Here is a 27809-nt window from a genome sequence, read left to right as displayed (position 1 = left end):
TCGATGACCTTTGCCCGGAACGGAAGCAGGGAGATGGGCCGGAAGTTCTTGAGCTCCTTGTGGTCCGCCTTGGGCTTCTTGAGGAGGGCGTTGATTTCGGCATGCTTCCAGCTTTCCGGGAATGTAGCTGTTTCAAAGGAGATGGCAATGACCTTCCATAGTTGGGGTCGATGGCTGCGTCTGCTTTGTTGAAAATGTGGTGTGGGCATGGGTCTGACGGAGATCATGAGTGGATGGAGTTCATGACCTTGCGAGTCTCGTCGTCGTTGACGTTGGACCAGGTGGTCAGGCGGTTGGCGCTGGTGGTGTTGACATGGGAGGTATAGTCTGGCGTGGTCGGGGCGGTCATGGTGTTGAAGCTGTCGTGGATTTCAGTGATCTTGCGGTGGAAGAAGATGGCTAGAGAGTCGCACAGTTCTTGTGAGGGCGGGATGTCGTTGGCGCTGGGGTTGGAGAGTTCCTTTATGATGCTGAAGAGCTCTTTGCTGTCGTGTGCGTGGTTATCCAAGCGGTCTTTGAAGGAAGCTCTCTTGGCTAATCTGATGAGGTGGTGATGTCTGCGGGTGGCGTCCTTGTGGGCTGCGTGGTTGTCGGGGGGGCGTTTGTGGAGTCATATCTTTTCCAGTTTCCGGCATGCGCGTTGGGAGGTCTGGAGCTGGTCGGTGAACCAGGTGGCTCTTTTGCTGGCGTGGCTGTTGGAGGGTTTCTTGAGCGGGGCGAGGGTGTTGGCGCAGTCATCGATCCACTGTCTGAGGTTGCAGGCTGCGGCGCCTGGGTTGGTGGGGTCGGTGGGTGGGTTCTGGGCGAGGGTTGTGATCAGCTGATCTTCGGTGACTTTGCTCCAGCAGCGGCGTGGCAGTTGTTGGGTGCGGTGGTAGGTGGTTGGTTTCTTGAAGGTGAAATGGATGCAGCGGTGGTCAGTCCAGTGGACTTCAGTGGTGTGGTTGAAGCTGACATGTGAGCCTGTGAAAAAACTGGTTCAGCTTGTGGCCGGCGGCGTGGGTGATGAGTATCTGAGGCCGAGGTTGGCGAAGTTGTCGATCAGGGTTGCGGAGTTGGCGTCGTTGTTGTTCTCGAGGTGGAAGTTCAGGTCGCCGAGGTGGATGTAGTCCATGGAGGTGAGTGCGTGGGTGCTGGCGAGGTCAGCGATAGAGTCGCTGAACTGAGCCCAGGGTCCGGGGGGGTCTCTGAGGGTGGTGTTGGGGTCAGTGTGGATCCAGAAGTGCAGGTGTTCGGCGGTGTTGAGGGTGTCATCTGCGTCGGTGGCGACCTTGAGGAAGGACTTGTGGACGATGGCTATTCCTCCTCCTGTTCCATTGGTGCGATCCCTGCGGGTGATCTTGTAGCTGTCCGGGATGCCTATAGCAATGTCAGGCGCCGAGGAGTCGTTCCATCAGGTTTCGGTCAGGAAGGCCACGTCTGGGGCGGAGGTGTCGATCAGATCCCAGAGCTCTACTGCATGTTTGCGTGCGGAGCGGGTGTTGAGGAGTATGCAGCAGAGGTGGTTGGGTCCATTCCTTGGAGGTTTGGTGGTTTTGTTGCAGGTGAAGCTGCAGGTGCGGCAGGAGAAGGGTCTGTGGGTCCGTTACAGGACGGCCTGGAAGCAGGTGTGGTTTCGGCCGGTACTGAGAGCGAGGAGCGTGGTGGCGTCGTATCGGAGTCTGATGGCGTGGTGTTCGCGGGGTCCAGGGGTTCTGGGGCTGGACGCAGTCCAGGCGCGGATGGGCGCAGACAGGCTTGCCTTTGGTGCACCAGCGGCACGGCCGCACAGCTGCCGCCATTTAGGGCGAGGAAGGAGGGAGGAGCAGCTGGGAGGCGGGAGCAGGGTGGCAAATGGGATAGCGAGGGGGTGGGGCCGCAGGGAAGCAGCAGTGGAAACGGGATGGCTGGGATACACAAGAAAAAAGGGGGGGAGAGAGCAGAACGGTGATGAGGACACGACAAATAAACAGAACATGAAGGGGCAGAGCGGTACAGAGGCACAGTACAGTTATGTCAAAAAACAGTTACAGCGCAAACTAGGTGGCAGGGGGACAGGGGACAGCAGCTGCGAACTCGCGGCAGAATCGGCAGCACGGGGGAGGGCACAGACACACAGGTGGTGCTGTGTGGCGTGGGAGCGACCTGGCCTGCAAGCAGGGTCAAGGGACGCTCTCACTGCCTCACAGCAGCCGCCATTTAGGGCGAGGAGGGAGGGAGGAGCAGCTAGGAGGCAGGAGCGGGGCGGCGAATGGGATAGCGAGGGGGCAGGGCCGCAGGGGAGCAGCGGCGAGAATGGGACGGCTGGGATACACAAGAAAAAAAGGGGGAGGGGGGAGAGAGCAGAACGGCGATGAGGGCACGACAAATAAACAGAACACGAAGGGGCAGAGCGGTACAGAGGCACAGTACAGTTATGTCAAAAAACAGTTACAGCGCAAACCAGGTGGCAGGGGCACAGAGGACAGCAGATGCGAACTCGCTGCAGATTCCGCAGCACGGGGGAGGGCGCAGACACACTGGTGGTGCTGAGTGGCGTGGGAGCAGCCTTGCCTGCAAGCAGGGTCAAGGGTCGCTCTCACTGCCGTGCAGCGGCCGCCATTTAGGGCAAGGAGGGAGGAGCAGCTGGGAGGCGGGAGCGGGGCGGTGAATGGGATAGCGAGGGGGCGGGGCCGCAGGGGAGCAGCAGGGGGAACGGGACGGCTGGGATACATAAGAAAAAAAGGAGGGGAGAGCAGAAAGGCGTTGAGGGCACGACAAATAAACAGAACACGAAGGGGCAGAGCTGTACAGAGGCACAGCACAGTTATGTCAAAAAACAGTTACAGCGCAAACCAGGTGGCAGGGGCACAGGGGACAGCAGCTGCGAACTCGCGGCAGAATCTGCTGCACGGGGGAGGGCACAGACACACTGGTGGTGCTGTGTGGCGTGGGAGCGACCTGGCCTGCAAGCAGGGTGGGTATTTGAGTGGTTGTGTGGGTGTGTAAGTAGGTGTGTGAGTGAGTGGGTCTCTGAGTGGGTGTATCTCTCTAAATTGGGTTTAATATCTGTGGATCCATCACAGAGTCACACGGAGCCACGCTGAGCAACATTGTGGATCCATGGATCCTCGAGCGCCCAAAAGATACATTTTCGGATAATTTCTTGCCCTTGAGCGGTCCCTCACAAACCCCTCCATCAGTCCTATGGGTTCTGGATACCTCTATTTTGAACCTTTTTTATCCTATTTACACTTTATGCCCCCTACGCGAGAACCGTGTCTTGATTGACAAAATGGGAGCTGTAAGTTTTCTCCCAATCACGGCATTGATGTTGGCACTTGGATCCACAGTGGACCTGCATCTCTAGACATACATAAATCTTTTTCCTTTAATAATTCCCAAACTACTGAACAGTTTTACACCAAAATACAAATGGCACTCTTTCTGAACCAAGATCCAGTGTTGTGCCAGTTTTGGTGTAATTCTGTTTAGCGGTTCAGGCTGTGGTTGTGTCTAAAATACTTATGGGAAATTGCAAGGAGAAAATGCATTTTGGGATCCTCCCCTTTTTTTCAGTCCCAGCTTGATGAATCACCCCAAATCACCCGTGGTCCACGCCCCAATGGAAAACAAAATATACACACACTGACAGATTCACCTAAACCCCCACACTACCATTCATAAACCCACTCACATACCCATACACCCACTCACAAACTCACTCACATGCCCACATCAGCACTCATACAACCACAGACAGACTCACACAGCATTCACATACCCACTCCCACGAGTCACACACTCACACCCACTTACACATCCAGAGAAGCATTTACACTACCACAAACCCATATAGACACTCAGAAATCCACTCACACAGCCAGTCAATCGCACACCCACTCAGAGACCCAAAAACCACTCACACATCCACTCACACACCCATAACCACTCACATGCCCTCAAAACCATTCTATGAGTAATGATTCAAGTCCTTTTTCAGCAGCTTCCTATAAATAAAATTAAATTCAACTGTGTCCTTGAGCAACAGGATAGACGTCTAATGACTTACTATTTTGTGATGAACATTCATGGTATAGTTCGCTGATATTAGTTCCATATCAGCAGCAGAGCTGATGCTGAGTAAAGAGCCACTTGACTCTGTACCTTGAAGTACATGAATGGGTGCTTGTATTTTTGTGTCCTTGTGTTTCATCATTGTTACAAATGAACCATGCCATTATAATGGCGTAGATGCAGCCCATGCATACACTTTAGTTTTCAATGGCATAAGTCAGGGTAATGGAGATAGTTAATTGTATTTCTCCTCAGGCATAATCTCTATCGATGCACTGCTGTCGATAATAAAAGGTATTGCTTGACCTACCATTTACTTTTAGAGTAGTCTTCAGGACAATGTTTGGATGACTTAGGTGTTTTTTCATGTCAATGTTTCTTTGACTTGCATTTTTCTTCACATTTAGCCATTCCAACATATGCACCTTTTCAAAGGTAAACATAGACATTGCACAGCCATCTTCTTCACTTTTTGATATTGATACTGAACAACTTTTTGACGATGATTAGCTGATGATCGCCTTCATTTGGTGTCACTTTGCCTCAACAGGTCTTATCACATGGCCTTGTGGGAATGTGTCTAGAACGTTTAGATGGCCATTTTGTCTTTATGCCATAAAGCACTTATTTTTTCCTTCGCCTTGAAAACCATTACCTTCCCACAGCCTTTGCAAATCTGTCCAATGGCGGGACATTTACCTTCGTCTGGAAACGAAAATCTGAAGCGCAACTTCTTTTTTCGTGGAGACGTCACTTTGTGTTCTTCTGTCATGTGCTTTTGCTTACGTGCCCCCCTCGCTAAGCCTTATAAGGCTCTGGAATCCCATCCCCAGGGCCATTTGTTTAAATTAAAGGGGAGGGAGCCCAAGTGACCTCCCTCCCAAGCCTTTTTGGGCTCTGTGACCCCATACTCCTGGGCCGCTAGTTAAAATAAAAAGATGGGGGGACTCTGCCCCCCCCCTCAGCCGAGCTGTTATCGCTCCAGGGAAATCATCCCCAAGGGCCCACATTACTTTAAGGTGGGTACCCTCGTGTCTAGCCTTTATTGCGTTCAGTCCTGTATTTTGAGAAAAACAGTAGCTTGGTTGAGATTGCGATTTCATTGAATGTTTAGATATTTTTGCGACATATGGAACGTTTTCACTGTAAGAGCTTGCCTTGTTCATATCAGCATCAACGGCAGGCCATGCATGATCTGCAGACTGTAGCCATGGTAAAACAACTGTGACGTGGCATCTCCACGTGCCCCCTGTGTCTGTCTATGTCAGGCATTATATCAGTAGGTGCATTAGTCTCTGTAGTGTGCAGCACAGTAGTATGCACGTATATTGGCATTTATTCATTGATGTATTATATTTTGTTAATCCTGTGCATGGCAACTGCAATCAAATTGGACGCAAATGAGTATGAAAATTGCTTTTCTTGATGTAGACATTTAGCTGCTACTTGCCCATTTGTATTCCCAGTAGCCTTTTCTCCTTGAAATATAAGCACTAAATACAGTCTGGAGACAGAGAGACTCCTCGTCGCCATTGTAATGCGATAGGGTGAGAAGTCTTTTTTAGGGATGGTATAAATATCCTTTCATACCACATATCTTGAAAGTAATCTCATGCATGTACTTTTGCATCCATTCGTATCTGGGTGGAAGATCTGTTTCCTACTCCTCTGCCCTCTGTTTACTTGTAATGCGCTCTGATACCCACACGGGTCATGTTTGTGCTATATAAAACTTTCTAAATGAAATAAATAAAATACATAAATAAAATAAAATAATGCATAGCCACACATTAAGTCTTCAACCAACAGCAAGATTTAAAATACAGCCAGCTATTAAATGCTCTTTAACTCATGTACAATACTCAGGATTGAAAATTCGTTGTACTTTTAAAGGGTACTAATAAAAAGAGGATTTGTTACTGTTTTATGTCCTGGTCAATGCATTCCTTTGTCTGGTTTTATGAGTGAAATAATATAAATTGTTTCTTAATGTCAAGAAATTAATGGCAGAGCAGAGGTAGAGGTGAAATTAGGTTTTTCATTCCTTCTAACTGGCCATAGGTCACACACCTTCAGACAGCCGTTCCTGTTGGTGGGCCAAACGCTCCATGAAGTCAGCCACATAGTGCAGGGATATCTGCAAGGTGATTTTTTTGTTCTGCGGCGTGTGCTGCAGCATGCAGCACACGCTGCAATACAAAATATACAGACATAAAGATTGCGACCACCTTGAAGGCGGTGGCATCCAAATACGTATGGTGGGACCGCCATCATAATGAGGCCCATAGTTCCCTAGCTCCAAGGGTGGCGGCTCTGGCCTTTATGCCACGTCCTCATCTATAGCTGTTGAAAGGTGCAGCAAAATATAACGCCAAAGTGAATTTGAGATCCAAGTAACAGACTATATTAGTAAAGACAAAACATATTAAATAAGTACCACTATCTAGACAGATAAAGAATATAAAATCTGGAAAAAATGAATTTAAGAGTTTTCTAAAACAAGCAATGTTAAAGGCAATTGGTTGGCTTCTATGTAGTGCTTGCAGAGAGACAGGCATTGATCAAGATCACACATGCACGCACATATGCAGACAGATCACAGATAAAAGTATTCAGTCTATCCCAGATCAACACATACTGACAGCCATGTAGAAACAGACTAATGCGCACTTGTATACATTCCCTCAAACAAACAGCCAGACCTGCATGCACAGCGACCTATGCAGTCACTCATTCATGCAACCTAACAGACATACAAGCACCTATGCAACTTGCCAAGAAACGGAGTGGGTCTTTACAACAAAATGTCAGAGCATGGAGTTACACTGAAATTGGTAACGCCGCACTCTGACAAGTTAAAAAATGAAGGAATGCAACGTATTTACAAAATACACAGCACACCCCTGTGTTTCATCTAGGGCTAGTGCTAATAAAACTGCCTAGCACAATGCTGCAAGGGTACCTGCAATGCAGGGTGATTGTTTATGTGCAGGAAGGGTCACCTTCCTTAATTATTTCTCCTTGTATCGCCAGTCTAAGACCAGGTATTCCCTGATCTTAGTTTTTAGCACTGCCCCAGTGTTGTACATATGGGGCAGCATCAAAAAGCAATGGGTGTTGCGGCGGAACTCCCACTGCCATACTTATTGCACGCCCCGTTCACTCTAAGTGAAGTGTGAAAAGGGGCCTTATTTACAAGGCGGTGTTAAGCCATATGAAGTGGTTTAACGATGCTTTGTAAATATGGAGAAGGGAATATCGCAACTACAGCATAGCTAAGAGTGCTGTTCTGGTGGGGATATCCCCTTGTAAATATGCCCCAGAGGCTCACTTATAGAGAGCACAGTTAGCACATACAGTCTTACACGACACGCATTCAGTCAAACAGCACACAATGAGACTTAGATAGATGGTTAAGGTCATGATAGACGGACCGAGAGACGGGCAGACAGAAGGATGGCCAGATGAACGCAGAGTTCATGGACACCTAAGCTTAACACATCTGTTCATTAAATATAAGTTGCCCTATTGAGAAGAGAGGAGAGTCAATGGCCATTAGCGCCTGACCTCTCGTTGTGTGCTACAGTCTGCAATCGCCCCCAGTGGTGGTAATATGGAAAATAATATGAAGTGTTGTATAATATGCCCTGATCCCGAATGGTCTTGACAACCTCAAGGTTAGTGTGGGAAGCACCAGTTGCTTCAATAGAACCTATCACTACCACTGTGAGTGCCATCATGAGTACCACCGTGAGCACCATCATGAATAGCACCAGAGAACCAATTGAAAGTGGCAAATAGGAACATGCTCTGAGAATCACAAAGTGACAGATGGCTAGTCAGAGCTCACCTTGAAGCCTTCTAAGGGAAGGATGACACCCACCCTGAAACTTTCTATGGGAAGGATGGCCACACCCTAAAGCTGTCTATGGGAAGGATGGCCACACCCTAAAGCTTTGTTCAGGAAGGATGGCCCAGCCTTGAAGCTTTCTACGTGAAGGATGGCACCACTCTGAGGCTTTCTACAGGAAGGATGGCTGCCACACTGAAGCTTTCCATGGATAGGATAGCCCCACCCTGATGCTTCCTATGGGAAGCATGGCCCCACCATGAAGCTTTCTATGGGAAGGATCACCCCACCACAGTGCAGGTGCATTTAAAACCCACAGAACCTGATTCACAGTTGTGAAGTGCAGTCAGGGAAGGACAGGACAGTGTGCACAGTTTCTGCCATTGCAGTCCCAGCACAGCCCTACATGTATAACAAAGCAGCATTGTATTAACCGACTTGTGCCACTTGGGTATGGTGAAGTAAGACATATAGCATGGGGCAACCGATCATACCACTTCAGCCAGTGTCTCCTGTGAACGTAACAACATTTGTCTAAATAATATGTACACATCTGCCTAAAAGATACCCATTTTAGTGCCACGACTGTTATACCAATACTTTACTTTGTCAATGTTTTTTCTTTATTTCTTTCCATTTTTTATCATTTTTTCTTTCTTTATCACCCTGGGTCAGATGTACGACCCGCCAATTAGTGAGTCACAAATTGTGTCGCATTTGTGACACACAATTTGCGACTCGCTAATTGGGATGCACAATCGTGTCTGAAATACTGTTTGCGATTCCCAATGGGGTAGCAAATTGCATGCCTCATACAAATTAATGAGCTGTCGCAATTTGCGATGCCATTGGGAATGGCTGGCACTCCCAGCGATGGTGGCCTGCTGGGGTCAGCGGACCTCCATGTCTGGGACTGCTTTTAAATAAAGCAGTTTTTCTTTTTTTTTTTATTCAGCCTGTCTGCCTTAAAGGAAAAAGGGATGCATTTAAAAAATAAAAATGAAACTTTTCAGTTTAGTTCTTTATGGGCAGGCTGCGGTCTCTGTGGCTACTGCCAGTCCTTAACAAATATTTGTGCATGCATTCACAAATGGAAAGGGGTCCCATGGGGACCCCTTCCCATTTGCGAGTGCTTTATCAACCTTCTGAGAAGGGTGGTAAACTGCGAGTGTTTTGCAACCGCAATTGCGGTAGCAAAACATACTTTCATAGCTTAAGGAGTCGCTATTAGGAAGGGATGCCCTTGGAATGCCCCTTCCTAATAGCGAGTCGCTAATCCTATTTTGCAAGTCGTAAATTGATTTGCGACACGCGAAATAGAATTAGTACATGGGCCACTGGTTTTTTGCGGGCGCAAACGGGTCCAAAACCCATTTGCGCCCGCAAAAAAACATTTGCACATCTGGCCTCCTGTCTGTTGCAAATCTATCTTCAGGCTACAGCATTTCAAATCAAGCAGTGCCTTTTTTGGACCAATAAAAATTATTTTTCCTGTAAAATGCATTAAAATTTCTTACGTACACCTGCCTGCTACAAAGCACCAGACCTTTATCTATGACCTCTATCTATGTTTGCTTTAATGTTCTGTGATTAACGTGACTAAAGTGATTATTAAAAAAATATTTTTATAGTACAATGTGTGTTGTACTCCCTTGCTAAATCCTTGATTTGCCAAGACAAAGGTGATCTGTATACTGTAGCTGCGATATACAACTGTACAGTTACATCCCCAGAAGCCCCCAGGTCTGTATGAAAAGCCATTTGGGATAATGCAACAATATCAGGTGGGTCTGTCTATGCCAGGCCTTATTTGAGAAGGTATATTAGTCTTCTGTACTGTGCAGTTCAGTAGTATGTACTTAGGGTGGAATTTATGCATTCTTTTTTCATGATTTTGTAAGCCTGGGCACTCAAGTTGATCTATGAAGCAAATGGAAGCAAATGAGTATAACAACTGTCAAACTGGGAGGTGTGGCCTGGCTACAGGCAAGATGGTCACATGAGCATTTTGGTGTGTGCACGGCTCCATGATAGTGTGGATCCTGTAACACCCTCGGTGATCTGCAAGATGGGAGGAAGCTCTTTACGCCTTGGGGCCATAGAGTGGGTGGCAGAACCGGACGGGCGGACTGCAGAGGCCCCGGTGGAGCGAGAAACTGGTGGCCTGACCCCGGACAGGGAAAGGCAAGATGGCGGTCCCCCTGTCCGAACGCTGAGAACGGTCGAGCGGCCCTGTGCATGACTTTGGGGGTCGGTTGTAGTGGCCCTGCGGGTTGAAGCAGAGGAGGACCCCCACCTCTGCGCTGCCTGCTGAGGTGTCTGAGAGGCTATGATTCTGGAGACAGGCAAAGCGGGATTGAAGAGGCAGGAGGCCCCTGGAGCCCACAAATTTAGGGGGAAGAAGCCTGAAGACCCTGGTGGCCCTGGGTCATGGCAACTTGCCTGAGCCCCCATGCAGTGATGTTGTTAGCAGCCTGTGGGGCCATGAGGCGTGTCCCTGGCATTCGTGTGCCTGTTACTCATAGACGAGGGCCCCCTGAATCGGTGGACATTCAAACGACATCACAAGAGAGAGGTATCTCCACAGTGGTGGATTGGGCCCTGGCAAGGAGGGATCGGAGGGATGTGGAGGGTGTTCGGCCTGCGGGCCAGGGGGTCGGATAGCCAGCTTTCCATTGCCTGGCGGTGATGGGCCCGGTGGCAACACCTGGTGCAGCTTCATGTATGGCGGCCCGGCCGTAGTGGACACAGGACAGCTACGTGACATGTGGTGAGGACTCCTCCACCAACACCCTCACGGCCAGTGCGAGGGGCACAATAAAAGAGACCAGCCATAGTCCCAGAATGATGGTGCGACCCAGGGCCAGGGCCCTGGGGATAGGGCCTGCGGTCTGGAAATACACAATGCAACAATATCAGCAGCTATAAGAGATAAAAGACTGGCCAGAAAATCAATGAGGTGGCAGTGGACCTTGGCCTCCGCTTGGCCAAACACAAGAAGTTGACAGACAGAGTGTGGGAAGTGGAAGGCATGCTAACCCAAATGGCACCTATGGTCATTGACAGTGAAAAGTCGAAACGTGCCCTACAGAAAACCATCGAGCCCTTGCAGAACAAGGTGGAGGATGCAGAAGACCGTTCTCTGTGCAACAGTGTGCAAGTGGTGAGGGTCCTGGAAAACTCTGAAGGCCTAAACATGAAACTTTTCCTGGAGAACTGGAGAAAGGCCTTGAAAATGTTCACACATAGAGTGTTCGGCAGGCTGTCGGTCCTGGGGGCACCTTCCAGACCTATAGTTGTCTAGCTGCTCAACTTCCAAGACCTTGAGAAGATCCTCCTTGTAGCTCAAGTCCACGGTTCCTGGGGAATGGGGGGTGCCTCTGCAACATCTACCAGGACTACACCACAGTGGCACAGCAACAATGGACAACATTCCTGCAGGAAAAATGCCACCTCAGGTCACTGGAGTTAAAGCATGCACTGTTCTTCCTGGTGAAACTGCAGAACGCAGTTGCTCCTGACAGCCGTGGCGGAGTAGGACTGTCTGAAATCACTCGGCTAACCTCCCCTGCACTCAAGAGAGCTGCTCCAACAGTGGTGGCAACACCTGGCCTCAGTGCAGGCCATGTGGGCACCCTTTTGGCCAACCCAACCAGGGTCCAGGTGGAGCCGAAGTGGTGGTGGATACCCAATACCATCCCTGCTGGAGGGCCTCTGCAAGAGACTCAAACAAGGGAGTTAGCAGATTTGAGGGCTCCGGGGAGGATTTGGAGGAGGCCCCTTGACCAGTGGTCACCCGTATGACCATGGACACCATAGTATGAGGAGCAGAAGGGGCAGCTATTGCTTATACAGATATTGAGATGCCCCCCGGAGGGACCAGATGGCACACTGCCATGAATGACTATTAAGTGACCGTCATGAAGCAGTGCCAGCCCCTTAAATCGTCAGTACACACAATCATTTTGTTTGCTTACTATGATGTTCTTATTAACTGGTTTGGGGAGCCGAATAGCTTCAGATCCGTTGCATGAGGAGGTTGGTTGGGGCCTGGGGGTTATAGGGCTTTCACAGGAGGCATACTGAGTCAGCATTTGATGATAAGGACACCGGACAGGGGTGAACATACATGACGATGGTCACACCATGCATGAATCCCCTGGGACTCACCATTTAGAGCCTAATCTCGAATATCTATGGCCTAGGGAGTAAGCTAAAGAGAGAAGAAATGGGGAAATACCTTTTGAGGCAAAATCCCGATGTAATGTTCCTGCAGGAAATGCACCTTGTGGGAAACATTTGCACGGTGCTGAACCATGGGCGATAATGCTGCTAGTAAACTAAGGGTTCTCCTCATGCTTCAGGGGTGAGGGCATACTGGTACGATGATCCATCCCTCTACAAGTGTACCACACATGGGTGGAAAACCTGGGCTGCCAAGCAGCAGTGAGAGAGCAGTGCAACGGGGTAAGCCTGGTGCTCGCATCCTGGTATTTACCTCACGGGCTACAGACTAAAGGGCTGGACCAAATGGGTACATGGATGGCAGCGGTGCCGCATATCCTACTTCTCGTGGGGGGCTATGACATTAATTTAACCCACAAGACTGATTTGACAAGGACTGGGGATAGACCTAGACCTGACTCATGTCTGGCTTCCTTCCTTGGAATAATGGGTTTGGCAGATCTGTGGTGGGAGAAACACCAAGGCACACAACAATAGACATACAACTCCAACAACATGTGCTCTTTGTCCAGATCTGATTACTTTCTGGCACTGAGATGACAAATGGGCACATTTTGAAATACTACTACTACTATCCTTCCATGAGGCATCTTTGATCACTCACCCCTGAATACTCACTTGTACACAGACATCCCGGCGACAGGGGGGGACTGGAAGTTAGAGCCCTGCGACTTGACCAACTTGACCAAGATGGTCTCGAAGGGACAGCTCATTGTGCAGATTTCTGGCAAATGGAAGGAGGTGGACAAGGAGGCCAGAGACCTTGGAACAAAATTACCCCCCTGTGACCAACCCCACATACAAAGCAAACACAAGGAGATGATGGACGGAGCGCTGAAACTTTTCAGACACTCACCCCCAGTTAAAAATCTGGGTTGAATCCATCATCGTTCTTTAGCTCACTTCACCACCCCAGTTCAGACCCAGCCCTATGCAAATCGGCCTTGACCCTGTTGCTCATGGGAACAGTCCTGCCCAAACTGCCAGCCAGGTCTTCCCTGGACCAGAAACACCGGTTTTGGGGTAATATCCCTAATCAGCCAGGCTAGGTTGAATCCAGTGGCAAAGTGAACAAGAGTATGCCCGGATGTTGGTTCCTTGCTTGCTGTGCTACTGGATTTAAGCGAGCCTGGCTGATGGAGGAAGAAACCCCGAAACTGGTCCTAGGATGCTTGTTTTTGGTCCAGTGAAGCCTGCCAGTTCGGGCTGGACTGTTCCCAGGAGGAACAGAGTCAAGACTGATTTACATATGACTGAGCCAAACTGGGGTGGTATAGTGAGCAAAAGAACAATGGATTAAACCAAGATCTGTGACTGGGGGTGAGGGATTGAAACGTCTCAGCACTCAAGTCCATCATCTTATTGTGTTTTCTACCCCACATGCAGCCTTGCTAATAAGATAGGGGGTGCAAAAAACAACCAATGAACTCTGGTACACCAGGAGGCAAAATCGGTATATAATGCAAAACAGGGGAAACTGCGAGATCGGCAACAAAACAGGAAATCTATTGCCCAAGAATGAAGAAGGTCAAAGATTGGTTCCTGATATTTATACAAGAGAGGGCGAGATGGCCGAAACCCTGGAAGCCGTAGCACAAGCCTTTGCGAAGCATTTAGTAGACCTCTATAGGGCTAGAGCAGAGACCTCTACATGTAGTCTAGAGGACTTTATCAATGATGTCTCAGTGCCCAGACTCCATGGGGAGGTGAGCCATTCCTTAGACACCGATCTGTCAGAATGGGACATAGCCGATGCCTTGGGCCAGATGAAAAATGTTTTCCCCCACCGAATTTTATAAATGTGCAAAATCCTAAATTGTGGGCGCGCTTAGAACAATGTTTCTCTGGGCAAGGGAGGAGGGCATCCTACCCCAAGACCTTAGGAGGGCAACGATTGTAATGATCCATAAACCGGGGAAGCCGCAGGAGGCATGTGCCTTCTACCACCCAATACCACTCCTAAATCTTGAAACTAAGATCCTGGCAAATGTATTTCCTAACCGCCTATTGCAGGTGGTGAACATGTTGTAGGCCGGCGATGAATCAGGCTTCATGCCGTACAGGGCAACGAGACACAACCTACAAAGACTGGCTTGGTGCTTTGCAAGATGAGATCAGATAGCTTGGCAGAAATGCCAAAAAGGCATTTGATTAATTGAAATGGCCTTATTTTGGGGCTATTCTTTGCAAAATGCGGTCACCACTGAGTTTATTTCCTGGTTGACATTGTATACAATAATGCACTTGCCAGGGTTAGAGCAAACATCACCTACTCCAAGGAGTTCTGCTAAGGCAGGAGCACCTGTCAGGGATGCCCACTGTCCCCCTTGCTTTTTGCACTGGCAATTGAACCCTTTAGAACATTGGCTGCAGAAGCATGCACTGATGTCAGCAGTGAGGTGGGGTCCTAATTGGGAGGATGTTGTTTCCCTGTAAGCTAACGATATACTGTTGTATCTGACAGACCCAGAACGCTCAGTCTCCAGGGTGCTGGAAATTCTGGCACTGTTTGGCTCCTACTCCGGGCTCAAAATTAACTGGCATAAGTCTATCACATTTCCGCTGTCAGGGAGATGGGGATGGCCCTGTTACTACCCCTTAGTATGGCAACTTCAAGGTTTCTTATATCTCAGGATCTCCATCACAAATGACCGAGACCTACTTGTTAAGGAAAACCTGGGGAAAATCCTCTATTCCTATAAAGCAGATGCAGTGTGTTGAAAGAAATTGCCACTATCCTTTAAGGGCAAGGCCACCCTTTACAAAATTATATACCTCCCAAAATTCCTTTATGTTCTGAAAAACACCCAGTTCGAGCTCCCACATACCTTCTTTCGGGCAGTCACGGACGTCCCAAGGGGTCTATTATGTGAGAGTGGGAAGCTGATGATTGCATGGTCCTCCCTGACTAGAAAATTCTTAGAGGGTGGATTTGCCCTTCCTGACTAATGCCTCTACAATTGGATGGAACAGCTGCAAGTGATTAATGATTGGGCCTGCACCTCCCAGTAGGAGCCTTCAATGACAGCAGACAGTTGGTACATGGACCTTTAGTGGGACGTCCAACATCTATACGGTCGGAAGTCATGGTCGCCAAGCTATTGCAAACGGGGAGAGGCTGTGGTTGTCAAGCTATTGCATAAAGCAATTGCATACAACAATCAAGGACCTATGCAGAAGGGCAAACTGACACTAGAAACCATGCTGTGAGACTCTGGAGAAGTGAAGAGACTGCATCTTATAGAAGGCCACAGAAAGATTGACCTGCTGGGAATCTCTAAGGTGGGTGACATCTGCTGAGGGAACAAGATAATGCCATTTACAGAACTGCAGGGAAGTATGAGCTGTCTAGGGGCCAGAACCTTCAATACAGGCAACTTTTATACCACCTGAGAGACCATGTTGAGTCCTTACAGGATGCCCCAGATGAGTTACCCCCAAATATAGTGTTGTGGGAGCTCCCCTGACCAGCCATGCAGTGTTCTACCTATACTCCACTCTCCCACACAAAAGCATTCCATCTCTAGGCAGCCTCAGGAAACAATGGGACCTAGGCAGACTGGAAGATGATGACTTTGGCGTGGCCTCCCAATCCCCGAGAGAGATAGCCACTCGGGCTAAGTGCCAGCTAATTCAATGGAATATGCTTAATAGGGCCTATTTCACGAGGATGAGACTGCTCCGAATGGCTAGGACTGATACAGACCTCTGTTTTTGGGGTTGCAGACTGAAAGGTAGACTAATTAAATATAATCCGGGGGTATCTCCGGATCCAGACTTTCTGAGGCAAAGTAGGCCATCGATTGTCAGGGGTTCTGTGATTTACTCAGTAGTTCACCCCACAATTAATAGCTCCGGATGTCTGGGGGAACAAACTGTGGACCATTATATCCTCTTTTTCGCCAACCTGCCCTGATGGTGGTAAGACAAGATGCAATTAAACTATGAGGGCAAGATAAGACCCCAACACTAAGGGCCTGGGAGTCCACTTTTGACTAGTGTATGAGGGCCAACAAAATAGTGTTCAAGGTTCAGGGCTGTCCACCACAGTTCGACAAAATATGGAGCCCATGGAAAAGTGCAGAAGAAACTGATCCCTAATGGATGGCACAAGAGGGAATTGTGGGAGTGGGGGATTGCACTGGGGTGCTTTATCATGAAACCGGGGTAACATCATTGTGTGTACACATATGTATGAAAGTTTAATAGTTAGCCCTCTGGGGTGCGAAACAGTGATTCTGCTACTGCAATCGATGTATCCGGACAGGTAAGCCTCACAATGTTGTTTACAGCATGGTGGCCGCAATACCACCTGGTTGATCAAAAATCATTACAAAGATCTTTAAAAAAAACTGTCAAACTGTTTTGCATGATGCAGACATTAAGCTACCACTTGGTAATTTTTAGGTTCCGCCTGCACAGGGATGTGAAATTTCTTGTATTTAATATATCTTAAAAAGAGGCTCTTATCAGTTCCTATGACCAAATTATTGTGTCTATAACTCTAAACTCACTGGGTTGGGACTTCAGAACTGGGAAACCAGGTTCCAGTCTCGGCGTTGGCTCAACATCCTATGATTCTGGGGAAATCACTTATTCTACCCTTGTCAATGAACAATGCATGCCATCTTGTGTAATGTTACCGGTGTTCATGTAAAGCATGCCAATACATTTGAGTGGAGTTTACGCTATATACAACTGCAAATTAAAAAAAAAAATTACAGCACTTATTCATGTCAATTTTAATAAGCATAAAATGGACATGACATAAGTGCGCCTTTTTGTGGAGTACAAAACACTATGGAAATTAATTAACCCTCTGGCGTAGTTTGCGTTGTAGCGCTACGCGTACCCACGCGAAATGAACTTAGCACTACGCGAGCTACAAGTAGCTAAAACTGCGTAGTGCGATAGGGAAAATGCTGTTCGTACTGATTGCACAGTGCCGGATGCATGTCCACACTGTGCAATCATTGCAAACGGCATCTTGCACAGTGCAAGCGGTCGTTTTCTGCCGCTCTAGTAGATTTGTACTCGAGTGGCATATTTCTCAGCCCGAACTGGTAGTTTCTCAACGTGAGCGGTCGCGAGCATACACAACCACTCGCAATGAGAAACCTGACCTCCCCGCATTGAAAATCTCGCTAGGAGGTTTATTTTCCACGCTAGCGATTGGCAACTTGAAGTTGCTGATCGCGAATGAGGAAAAAGTCTTGCTGGGATGTTGATTTTGCCTGCTCGCGGTCGCCAACTTGATATTGAGGACCGCGAGCAAGCAAAAAATGCCCGCTACGTGTTTTGCACAGTGCTACGTGCAATTCGCGTAGCGCATAGAAACGCAAACTATGCACGCTCCGCGAGCATGGCGTAGTACTACGCCCAGGGTTAAATCTAATTTGTACATCCAGGCTGTGCTGCGGTGCCAGCCAATGCTGATTCATCTATGATGACTTATTTTCAAGCTTGTGATTTTATTGAACTATTTTGTGAACTCTGGAGTTGTAGCTTCAGTGTAGTTGGATCAGTCAAGCTCACAAATCGGTGATTTGTAATAGGAACCAAGTCTGCACTGACAAAGACTGATCTGACAACCCAGGTTGTGCACAAAGCACCTGTTATAAGAAATCTCAAGTTTTCACGAATATATTCTTGAGTAACACAACCAGCCCAGGTTCTAATTTGTATCTGACACTTGCAGACCTTATAATAAATGTAGGGCGGGTATCAGAATCTAAAGAAAGAAAATGATGTAAAAGGGAGCTGACACGTAATTGTCAACCTTGCACATGCTGATGCTTTCCAGTCGAGCAGGAGCCCCATTTCAAAGTGAAACAGACTTATCAATCAATTCCTGGCCTTTTAGCATTTCGAGCTGCCAAAGCTGACAAGCAGCGAAGACACGACACGCTAGTGAGTTGCAAGCAATGAAAAAAGTGTATTACTAGTTGGGCTGTTCGCTTTATTTTAGGCATTTTTATATATTGCTGCAGTTTTATATATGGCAAGCTGGATCCTAATGCATTGGAGCGCTTTGTATTTGCTATTACAGTGTAATTCTCCCGTACATTTTTTGCCATACCTAGCCACAGAAGAATTGAAAGCCTAAAATTAGTGTGTAACGCAATCTGACTCTCTTGTTAAGGGCTGTATTGCCCTTAGGCCATTTGTACTATATTAAACGAGTACAATGCGCACAAAGTGCAACACAATAGAGCATGCTGTAGCGACAACTAACCAGTAGCGGCTCCTGGAGGGAGTGCTGTGGGGCAGTGGGGCGTGGCAGGGTGGTGTGTAGTAAACTCCGGAATACGGCTGATTGGAGTTAGGTAAATAAGTCGTGCATTACAAGCATTGAGGAAGGTGATTTTTTTGCCAAAATGTGTCTGCTAAAAGAAATAAATGTATGTTCCAAGCAACCCTGTCGGTGCCCCACATATTCTTTGGAGCGAACATTTAAATGTGTGAGTTCTGCCATCATGTCCCTGGATCCAGAAAAGGGGGTGGTGATGAACAGTGTCTGAATTAAGCAGACCTCTCTTACCCAGTCCAAAGATCAGGGCTTGATCCATCACCGTTATTTAGCTCACTGCCCCATCCCAGCTCAGAACCTGGCTATATGCAAATTAGTCTGTCCCTGGCCCAGTGCATCGTAGGAACAGGGCAGACCAAACTACCAAGCCAATTCTTCACTAGAAAGGAGACAGGCTTCCGGGGACCGGTTTCTGCCATTTCAGGCGTCGTCGGCCCGGCTTGCTTGAATCCTGATGGAGCAGTGAGCAAGGGACTCATGTCTGAGTATACCCTTCCACGCTTATGGTGGACAAAATGATTCAGAAAAGGGGGTGGTGATGAACAGAGTGTCTGAATTAAGCAGACCACTCTTACCCAGTCCAAAGATCAAGGCTTGATCCATCACCGTTATTTAGCTCACTGCCCCATCCCAGCTCAGAACCTGGCTATATGCAGATTAGTCTGTCCCTGGCCCAGTGCATCATGGGAACAGGGCAGACCAAACTACCAAGCCAATTCTTCACCAGAAAGGAGACAAGCTTCCGGGGACCGGTTTCTGCCATTTCAGGCGTCGTCGGCCCGGCTTGCTTGAATCCTGATGGAGCAGTGAGCAAGGGACTCATGTCTGAGTATACCCTTCCACGCTTATGGTGGACAAAATGATTCAGAAAAGGGGGTGGTGATGAACAGAGTGTCTGAATTAAGCAGACCACTCTTACCCAGTCCAAAGATCAGGGCTTGATCCATCACCGTTATTTAGCTCACTGCCCCATCCCAGCTCAGAACCTGGCTATATGCAAATTAGTCTGTCCCTGGCCCAGTGCATCATGGGAACAGGGCAGACCAAACCACCAAGCCAATTCTTCACCAGAAAGGAGACAAGCTTCCGGGGACCGGTTTCTGCCATTTCAGGCGTCGTCGGCCCGGCTTGCTTGAATCCTGATGGAGCAGTGAGCAAGGGACTCATGTCTGAGTATACCCTTCCACGCTTATGGTGGACAAAATGATTCAGAAAAGGGGGTGGTGATGAAAAGAGTGTCTGAATTAAGCAGACCACTCTTACCCAGTCCAAAGATCAGGGCTTGATCCATCACCGTTATTTAGCTCACTGCCCCATCCCAGCTCAGAACCTGGCTATATGCAAATTAGTCTGTCCCTGGCCCAGTGCATCATGGGAACAGGGCAGACCAAACTACCAAGCCAATTCTTCACCAGAAAAGAGACAAGCTTCCGGGGACCGGTTTCCGCCATTTCAGGCGTCGTCGGCCCGGCTTGCTTGAATCCTGATGGAGCAGTGAGCAAGGGACTCATGTCTGAGTATACCCTTCCACGCTTATGGTGGACAAAATGATTCAGAAAAGGGGGTGGTGATGAACAGAGTGTCTGAATTAAGCAGACCACTCTTACCCAGTCCAAAGATCAGGACTTGATCCATCACCGTTATTTAGCTCACTGCCCCATCCCAGCTCAGAACCTGGCTATATGCAAATTAGTCTGTCCCTGGCCCAGTGCATCATGGGAACAGGGCAGACCTAACTACCAAGCCAATTCTTCACCAGAAAGGAGACAAGCATCCGGGGACCGGTTTCTGCCATTTCAGGCGTCGTCGGCCCGGCTTGCTTGAATCCTGATGGAGCAGTGAGCAAGGGACTCATGTCTGAGTATACCCTTCCACGCTTATGGTGGACAAAATGATTCAGAAAAGGGGGTGGTGATGAACAGAGTGTCTGAATTAAGCAGACCACTCTTACCCAGTCCAAAGATCAGGGCTTGATCCATCACCGTTATTTAGCTCACTGCCCCATCCCAGCTCAGAACCTGGCTATATGCAAATTAGTCTGACGCCTGAAATGGCAGAAACCGGTCCCCGGAAGCTTGTTTCCTTCCCAGTACAAGAATTGGCTTGGTAGTTTGGTTTGCCCTGTTCCCATCATGCACTGGGACAGGAACAGACTAATTTGCATATAGCCAAGTTCTGAGCTGGGATGGTGCAGTGAGCTAAAAACGGTGATGGATCAAGCCCTGATCTTTGGACTGGGTAAGAGTGGTCTGCTTAATTCAGGCACTCTGTTCATCACCACCCCCTTTTCTGAATCATTTTGTCCACCATAAGCGTGGAAGGGTATACTCAGATGTGAGTCCCTTGCTCATTGCACCATCAGGATTCAAGCAAGCCGGGCCGACGACGCCTGAAATGGCAGAAACCGGTCCCCGGAAGTTTGTTTCCTTCCCAGTAAAAGAATTGGCTTGGTAGTTTGGTTTGCCCTATTCCCATCATGCACTGGGACAGGAACAGACTAATTTGCATATAGCCAAGTTCTGAGCTGGGATGGTGCAGTGAGCTAAAAAACGGTGATGGATCAAGCCCCGATCTTTGGACTGGGTAAGAGTGGTCTGCTTAATTCAGGCACTCTGTTCATCACCACCCCCTTTTCTGAATCATTTTGTCCACCATAAGCGTGGAAGGGTATACTCAGATGTGAGTCCCTTGCTCATTGCACCATCAGGATTCAAGCAAGCCGGGCCGACGACGCCTGAAATGGCAGAAACCGGTCCCCGGAAGCTTGTTTCCTTCCCAGTACAAGAATTGGCTTGGTAGTTTGGTTTGCCCTGCTCCCATCATGCACTGGGACAGGAACAGACTAATTTGCATATAGCCAAGTTCTGAGCTGGGATGATGCAGTGAGCTAAAAAACGGTGATGGATCAAGCCCTGATCTTTGGACTGGGTAAGAGTGGTCTGCTTAATTCAGGCACTCTGTTCATCACCACCCCCTTCTCTGAATCATTTTGTCCACCATAAGCGTGGAAGGGTATACTCAGATGTGAGTCCCTTGCTCATTGCACCATTAGGATTCAAGCAAGCCGGGCCGACGACGCCTGAAATGGCAGAAACCGGTCCCCGGAAGCTTGTTTCCTTCCCAGTACAAGAATTGGCTTGGTAGTTTGGTTTGCCCTGTTCCCATCATGCACTGGGACAGGAACAGACTAATTTGCATATAGCCAAGTTCTGAGCTGGGATGGTGCAGTGAGCTAAAAAACGGTGATGGATCAAGCCCTGATCTTTGGACTGGGTAAGAGTGGTCTGCTTAATTCAGGCACTCTGTTCATCACCTCCCCCTTTTCTGAATCATTTTGTCCACCATAAGCGTGGAAGGGTATACTCAGATGTGAGTCCCTTGCTCATTGCACCATCAGGATTCAAGCAAGCCGGGCCGACGACGCCTGAAATGGCAGAAACCGGTCCCCGGAAGCTTGTTTCCTTCCCAGTACAAGAATTGGCTTGGTAGTTTGGTTTGCCCTGTTCCCATCATGCACTGGGACAGGAACAGACTAATTTGCATATAGCCAAGTTCTGAGCTGGGATGGTGCAGTGAGCTAAAAAACGGTGATGGATCAAGCCCTGATCTTTGGACTGGGTAAGAGTGGTCTGCTTAATTCAGGCACTCTGTTCATCACCACCCCCTTTTCTGAATCATTTTGTCCACCATAAGCGTGGAAGGGTACACTCAGATGTGAGTCCCTTGCTCATTGCACCATCAGGATTCAAGCAAGCCGGGCCGACGACGCCTGAAATGGCAGAAACCGGTCCCCGGAAGCTTGTTTCCTTCCCAGTACAAGAATTGGCTTGGTAGTTTGGTTTGCCCTGTTCCCATCATGCACTGGGACAGGAACAGACTAATTTGCATATAGCCAAGTTCTGAGCTGGGATGGTGCAGTGAGCTAAAAAACGATGATGGATCAAGCCCTGATCTTTGGACTGGGTAAGAGTGGTCTGCTTAATTCAGGCACTCTGTTCATCACCACCCCCTTTTCTTAATCATTTTGTCCACCATAAGCGTGGAAGGGTATACTCAGATGTGAGTCCCTTGCTCGTTGCACCATCAGGATTCAAGCAAGCCGGGCCAACGACGCCTGAAATGGCAGAAACCGGTCCCTGGAAGCTTTTTTCCTTCCCAGTACAAGAATTGGCTTGGTAGTTTGGTTTGCCCTGTTCCCATCATGCACTGGGACAGGAACAGACTAATTTGCATATAGCCGAGTTCTGAGCTGGGATGGTGCAGTGAGCTAAAAAACGGTGAGGGATCAAGCCCTGATCTTTGGACTGGGTAAGAGTGGTCTGCTTAATTCAGGCACTCTGTTCATCACCACCCCCTTTTCTGAATCATTTTGTCCACCATAAGCGTGGAAGGGTATACTCAGATGTGAGTCCCTTGCTCATTGCACCATCAGGATTCAAGCAAGCCGGACCGACGACGCCTGGAATGGCAGAAACCGGTCCCCGGATGCTTGTTTCCTTCCCAGTACAAGAATTGGCTTGGTAGTTTGGTTTGCCCTGTTCCCATCATTCACTGGGACAGGAACAGACTAATTTGCATATAGCCAAGTTCTGAGCTGGGATGGTGCAGTGAGCTAAAAAACGGTGATGGATCAAGCCCTGATCTTTGGACTGGGTAAGAGTGGTCTGCTTAATGCAGGCACTCTGTTCATCACCACCCCCTTTTTTGAATCATCATGTCCCTGGAGGCATCCACTGTGAGTTTGGTAGCATTTGGTGGAGTTTGAGTGGTAAGGTAATTTGCTACCAGAACCGTCACAGCAAGAGAATTCGATCGTCCAGCAGAGATCTGAATTGTTCTCCTGCAGTTTTATCTTGGTATAACATCCAGTGGCAGGCGAGGGGAATGTTAGAGTGCGATTTTGCTCTTTAAAGTTTAGGGGTGCACTATAATCATGGGTAGTTTGTGCCCGCATATAATCCTTTACTGTGCTAACATTTGGGTCATTAGATGGTGTACTGTAATAACGTGAAAAGTAAGATGTTAGGTGTATTTCGGGTTAAACATGAAGAAATCAGCATTGCAATGACATGCGACTAGATGAAAACCTTAAGGTGTACAATTGTACATGTGGCTAACGAATATTTTCATAATTAGTGTACTTATGTAATGCGTAGATTTAAATGTGCTCAGTAATGACATTCATTTATATGTGTGCCTTATAAAAATATGTGCCATTGCCTATTCCCAAGGCCTGAATTGTATCTTTCCGTGGAAGCTCTTGTATTAGACTTGTCACTGAATATCATGTGCATGCTGAATTTGTTCTTTCTCCGGTTTCTGTTGCAGGTGGAGAAATTCATCCTTGCTAGTTAGAATAATGTCTTTGTTTTAGGAGTTAGGCTTATGCAGGAGAAGATACATCGAACAGCGATGCTGATAATGAGGTACAGTGTTCTTTCTCAACGGAGAGAGCCTGGGAATCAAGGTCATCGAGCAAAAGCCTGGGAACATCACTGTCACATGGAGGGCTACCTAAAAGGAGGTGCATTGCTTGGATGGAGTGATGCCGAAGTGAATTCTGGGATTCTACCTGAAGCTCTAGTATTGAAGATTGGGACAGAGTCCGGGTACTTCTGCCTCGCCTTGAGTGAGAGGGAGCATCTCAGAACAAGCTCTATAGCTGTATGCTACTTGACCCATTCAACTTGGATGGACGTCTTAGTGGCTATGACAGTGGCTCATCTCAGGTCCTCGGTTAGGCACCCCTCCTCCAATGCAGTTTGAAACATATCAAGCATCGGGTGTGCCACTCCTGTTGATAACCATTTAAACAGATCTGCGGGTAGCCCATTTGGGCCAGCCGCCTTCCCAGACTGTAGGTCTTGGATGGTCCCCTCCACTTACTCCTTTACCAGGTCCCAATCTAAGGTGTCTCTGTCTTCTCTTGAAAGAGTTGGCAGAGAGATGTCTCTAAGCAACTCCCTACTCTCGTCTTCCGATCTAACTTTCGCTGATCGATAGAGGGACTCATACTAGGACGCAAAGGCCTCTGCTATGTCTGCAATATTTGCAAATAACCATATAGGAAACGATCAAAACATGTGGAACTGTGCTATATAATAACTGTATGTGACCAAAGAACTGATTATTATTCCAAAATATATATTTTTTTTAAATGTTTGAATATATGCATTTTTTTATGTAGAAATTGTTTATATTTTGTATAACAACATAATTCATGAACAAAAAAAAGTGCAAATAAATTAGAATGTGAAAACTGTAACCAAATATATGACATGTTATACAGTTGATACAAATATTTGACCAACATCCTGCATATAAATAAATTGTGCAGAAACAGGATACAAAGAAACCAAGTCGTATTTTTAACAGGATGTTCAAAATGACAAGTGTTTCACAGTTTTCAAGTCAAATAAAGCAATTAAAATTTTTAACTAGATGTCCAAGAAAACAAGTGGCTAACATATTTTGAGTCTACGTGCGTTTCGGCGGGACCCCTTCTTCAGGTAGCCATGAATCTTAAACGAATAAACAGAAAAGATCTGATAAAAAAAAAATCAGAAACCGAAATGTCTCTCACAATTGTGGATTCAACAGCAAAAACTGGACCTGCTTAAGTGCAGCCGTGTAGCTCTCCTGTACTCTCAGTAAAATTGAGCTTTTCTATTGAGCAAGTTTCAGCTGGTAACTATCAAAAAATGGTCATGCCAAGGGTAGAAGGAAAATAATTTCTGTAGATGATAGCCTGACTTTAAAAAATCCTGTCCAGTAGAGTCCTGTCGGGCACTCAGTATGTCATGACCCGAGGTACAGCGGTAACCGGATGATATGTGCGCCACGTGGGTGATGTTCAAATGAGTTCAAACACGATATTTGCGCAAACCTAGGACAATGAAGAATCTGACGGTCTTCAAATTCTCCTTTCAGGATGGTCGAACCGCCATCTCATCTGTGAACACGGCGCCTCGATGTCAGCTGCAGCGGCACCACGTAACATGTGCAAGGAAACGATCCTGTTAAAAATAGGACTTGGTTTCTTTGTATCCTGTTTCTGCTCACTTTATTTATATGTAGGATTTTGGTCAAATATTTGTATCAACTGTATAACATGTTATATATTTGGGTACAGTTTTCAAATTGTAATTTATTTGCACTTTTTTATTTATAAATTATGTTGTTATACAAAATATAAACAATTTCTACATAAAAAAATGCGTATATTAATATATTTAAAATGAAAAATTATATTTTGAAATAATAATCAGTTCTTTGGTCACATACAGTTATTATATAGCACAGGTCCACATGTTTTTATTGTTTTTATTTATGGTTATTTGCAAATATTGTTTACTCGCCCTGATATAGGAAACTCTGTTCAGGGGGGCCCCTTTTCTTCACATATATCTCTGCTACGTCTGTTCCAGACCCTCGCATTGTGCCATCTTTCTCGGATTTCTGCAACCCAATTGCGCTCTCAATCTCTAGTCTAGCCATGCAATGAGCCCATTGGCTTTGTCCCCTAGGTCATAAAGCCATCTCTGTGTGACTATTGCATGTTGGTGCTATGCCCCTTCCTCCAGATCCCTAAGTTCTCTTTGTTTAAGGTGTACTATGAGCCTCAGCTCATCTGATTCGCCGCACTGTAACGTTCGTTTGTCGGAACCATTCTTTTCTGTATCCTGGTTCTGTAACTGATTATTCTGTGCATGCTAGTGATGCTACACCATCTCAATATCACTCGTAGATTTGGCTTTGTATTAGTTCACATGTATTTCTACACCCCCGTCTTGAGGTGTTTGTATGTCCAACTGTTCTTGGCTATGTAATAAATGAACTACATTTGGATCGGGAGTCTGTGATTCTTCAGAGTCCTAGTTCATTAGAACAGTACTGACTAATTGGCTAATGATTTTCCTCTCCTCCATACTTTCATGCAGACAAAGAGAGACATCTGCCCAGGGTTCCAGAGTAAATCTACAACAAGGAACCGAGCTCCTTCAAGAGGCAAAGTGCAGGACTGAAGCAGCCCGATTGTGGCAGGAACAAATAATCATATAATGAACATTAGGGCAAACTGTTATTGTTGACAATTTCAAGTTCTTACCTATTGAGGTGAGATTGATGTGGCGGCATTGGAGCATGCATGGCTTTCAGTATGAGATATACGAACATTTTCTAGTATAATAATGGTAGCCGTTTTGAGGGAAATGTGTTGGCAGTTCACTCTTTGTGGCATGCATGGTAATCCACTAATGAGGACAAGGTTCCTAATCTTTAAATGAACTCTGAATGCAGTATGTTTAAATGGTGCAGTTCAAGCATTGAGCAAGGCAATTGTTTGCTGAAATGCATCTGTTAAAAGAAATAAATGCTTGTTCCAGGTAACCCTGTGAGTGCCCCATATATTGTGGGGAGCAAACATTTAAATGCATGAGTTCAATCATCATGCCTATGGAGGCACCTGCAGTGAGTTCGGTAGCATTTGGTGGCGTTTGAGCTATATGTTAATTTGGTATCAGAATCACCACTGCAATGCATCCTGTCGTCCAACAAATACATAAATCACGGGATTTATGTAAATTCATGGAAATAGGCAGACAGGCCGACTCCTGCTGTTTCATCTTAGTATAACATCCAGTGGCAGGTGAGGGGATGCAACATGTAGCATTAAAACAGCCCGATTGTGCAAGGAACAAATAATCATATATTGAAAATTACGGCAAACTATAACCCTTGGTTTTAATAGGAGAATTTCCAAGGTTTTTTTAAATTCTATTTCCTAACTATAACGTCCCTGTAAACTTTGTATTTTTAAGTGAATTTCTATGGTCTTTTAACTAGCAGTTGTGTTTACAGAGTGGTGGAGAAAGGGTGCGGGCCTCTGACCATCTCTCAGGAATCCCACTATACTGGGCTTACTGGAGGTAACAGGAGGATTTCTTGGATCCCAAGGCCCTTCTGCATTCATTGAGTCAGTGGGTGTGTGAGTGGCTGTAGCTGTATAGGTGAATATGTCTTTGTGTGTGTAGCTGTATCGGTAAGTGTAGGCACTGTGAGTGGCTGTGCAGGTGAGTGACTGGTTGTATGAGGGTTGTATGAGTGGAGAGACCCTTGACCCTTGACCCTGTCCCCATGTAGGTCGCCCCCTCAGACGCCACACGGTCTTCCTGTGCCGCTGTCCCGCTGCTGACACCCGCTGTGTCCTAACCGCCTTCTCCAGCTCTGGGGCCGGTCTTGCTTGGTTTGCCTGTGCTTGTTTATTTCCTAATTCTGACCTTTCATTTTGTTGCCACTGATTGTTTTTACTGTTTATTGGCGCTTAATGGTGCCCTTTGTGCCATCTCCCCCTGCCCCTTTTTGCCTTTT

The sequence above is a fragment of the Lissotriton helveticus genome, chromosome 4_1, assembly GCF_964261635.1.
Source record: "Lissotriton helveticus chromosome 4_1, aLisHel1.1, whole genome shotgun sequence".
In the NCBI taxonomy this organism is placed as follows: Eukaryota; Metazoa; Chordata; class Amphibia; order Caudata; family Salamandridae; genus Lissotriton; species Lissotriton helveticus.
The sequence above is the reverse complement of the archived record's forward strand: the minus strand, read 5'-3'. Positions refer to the sequence as shown.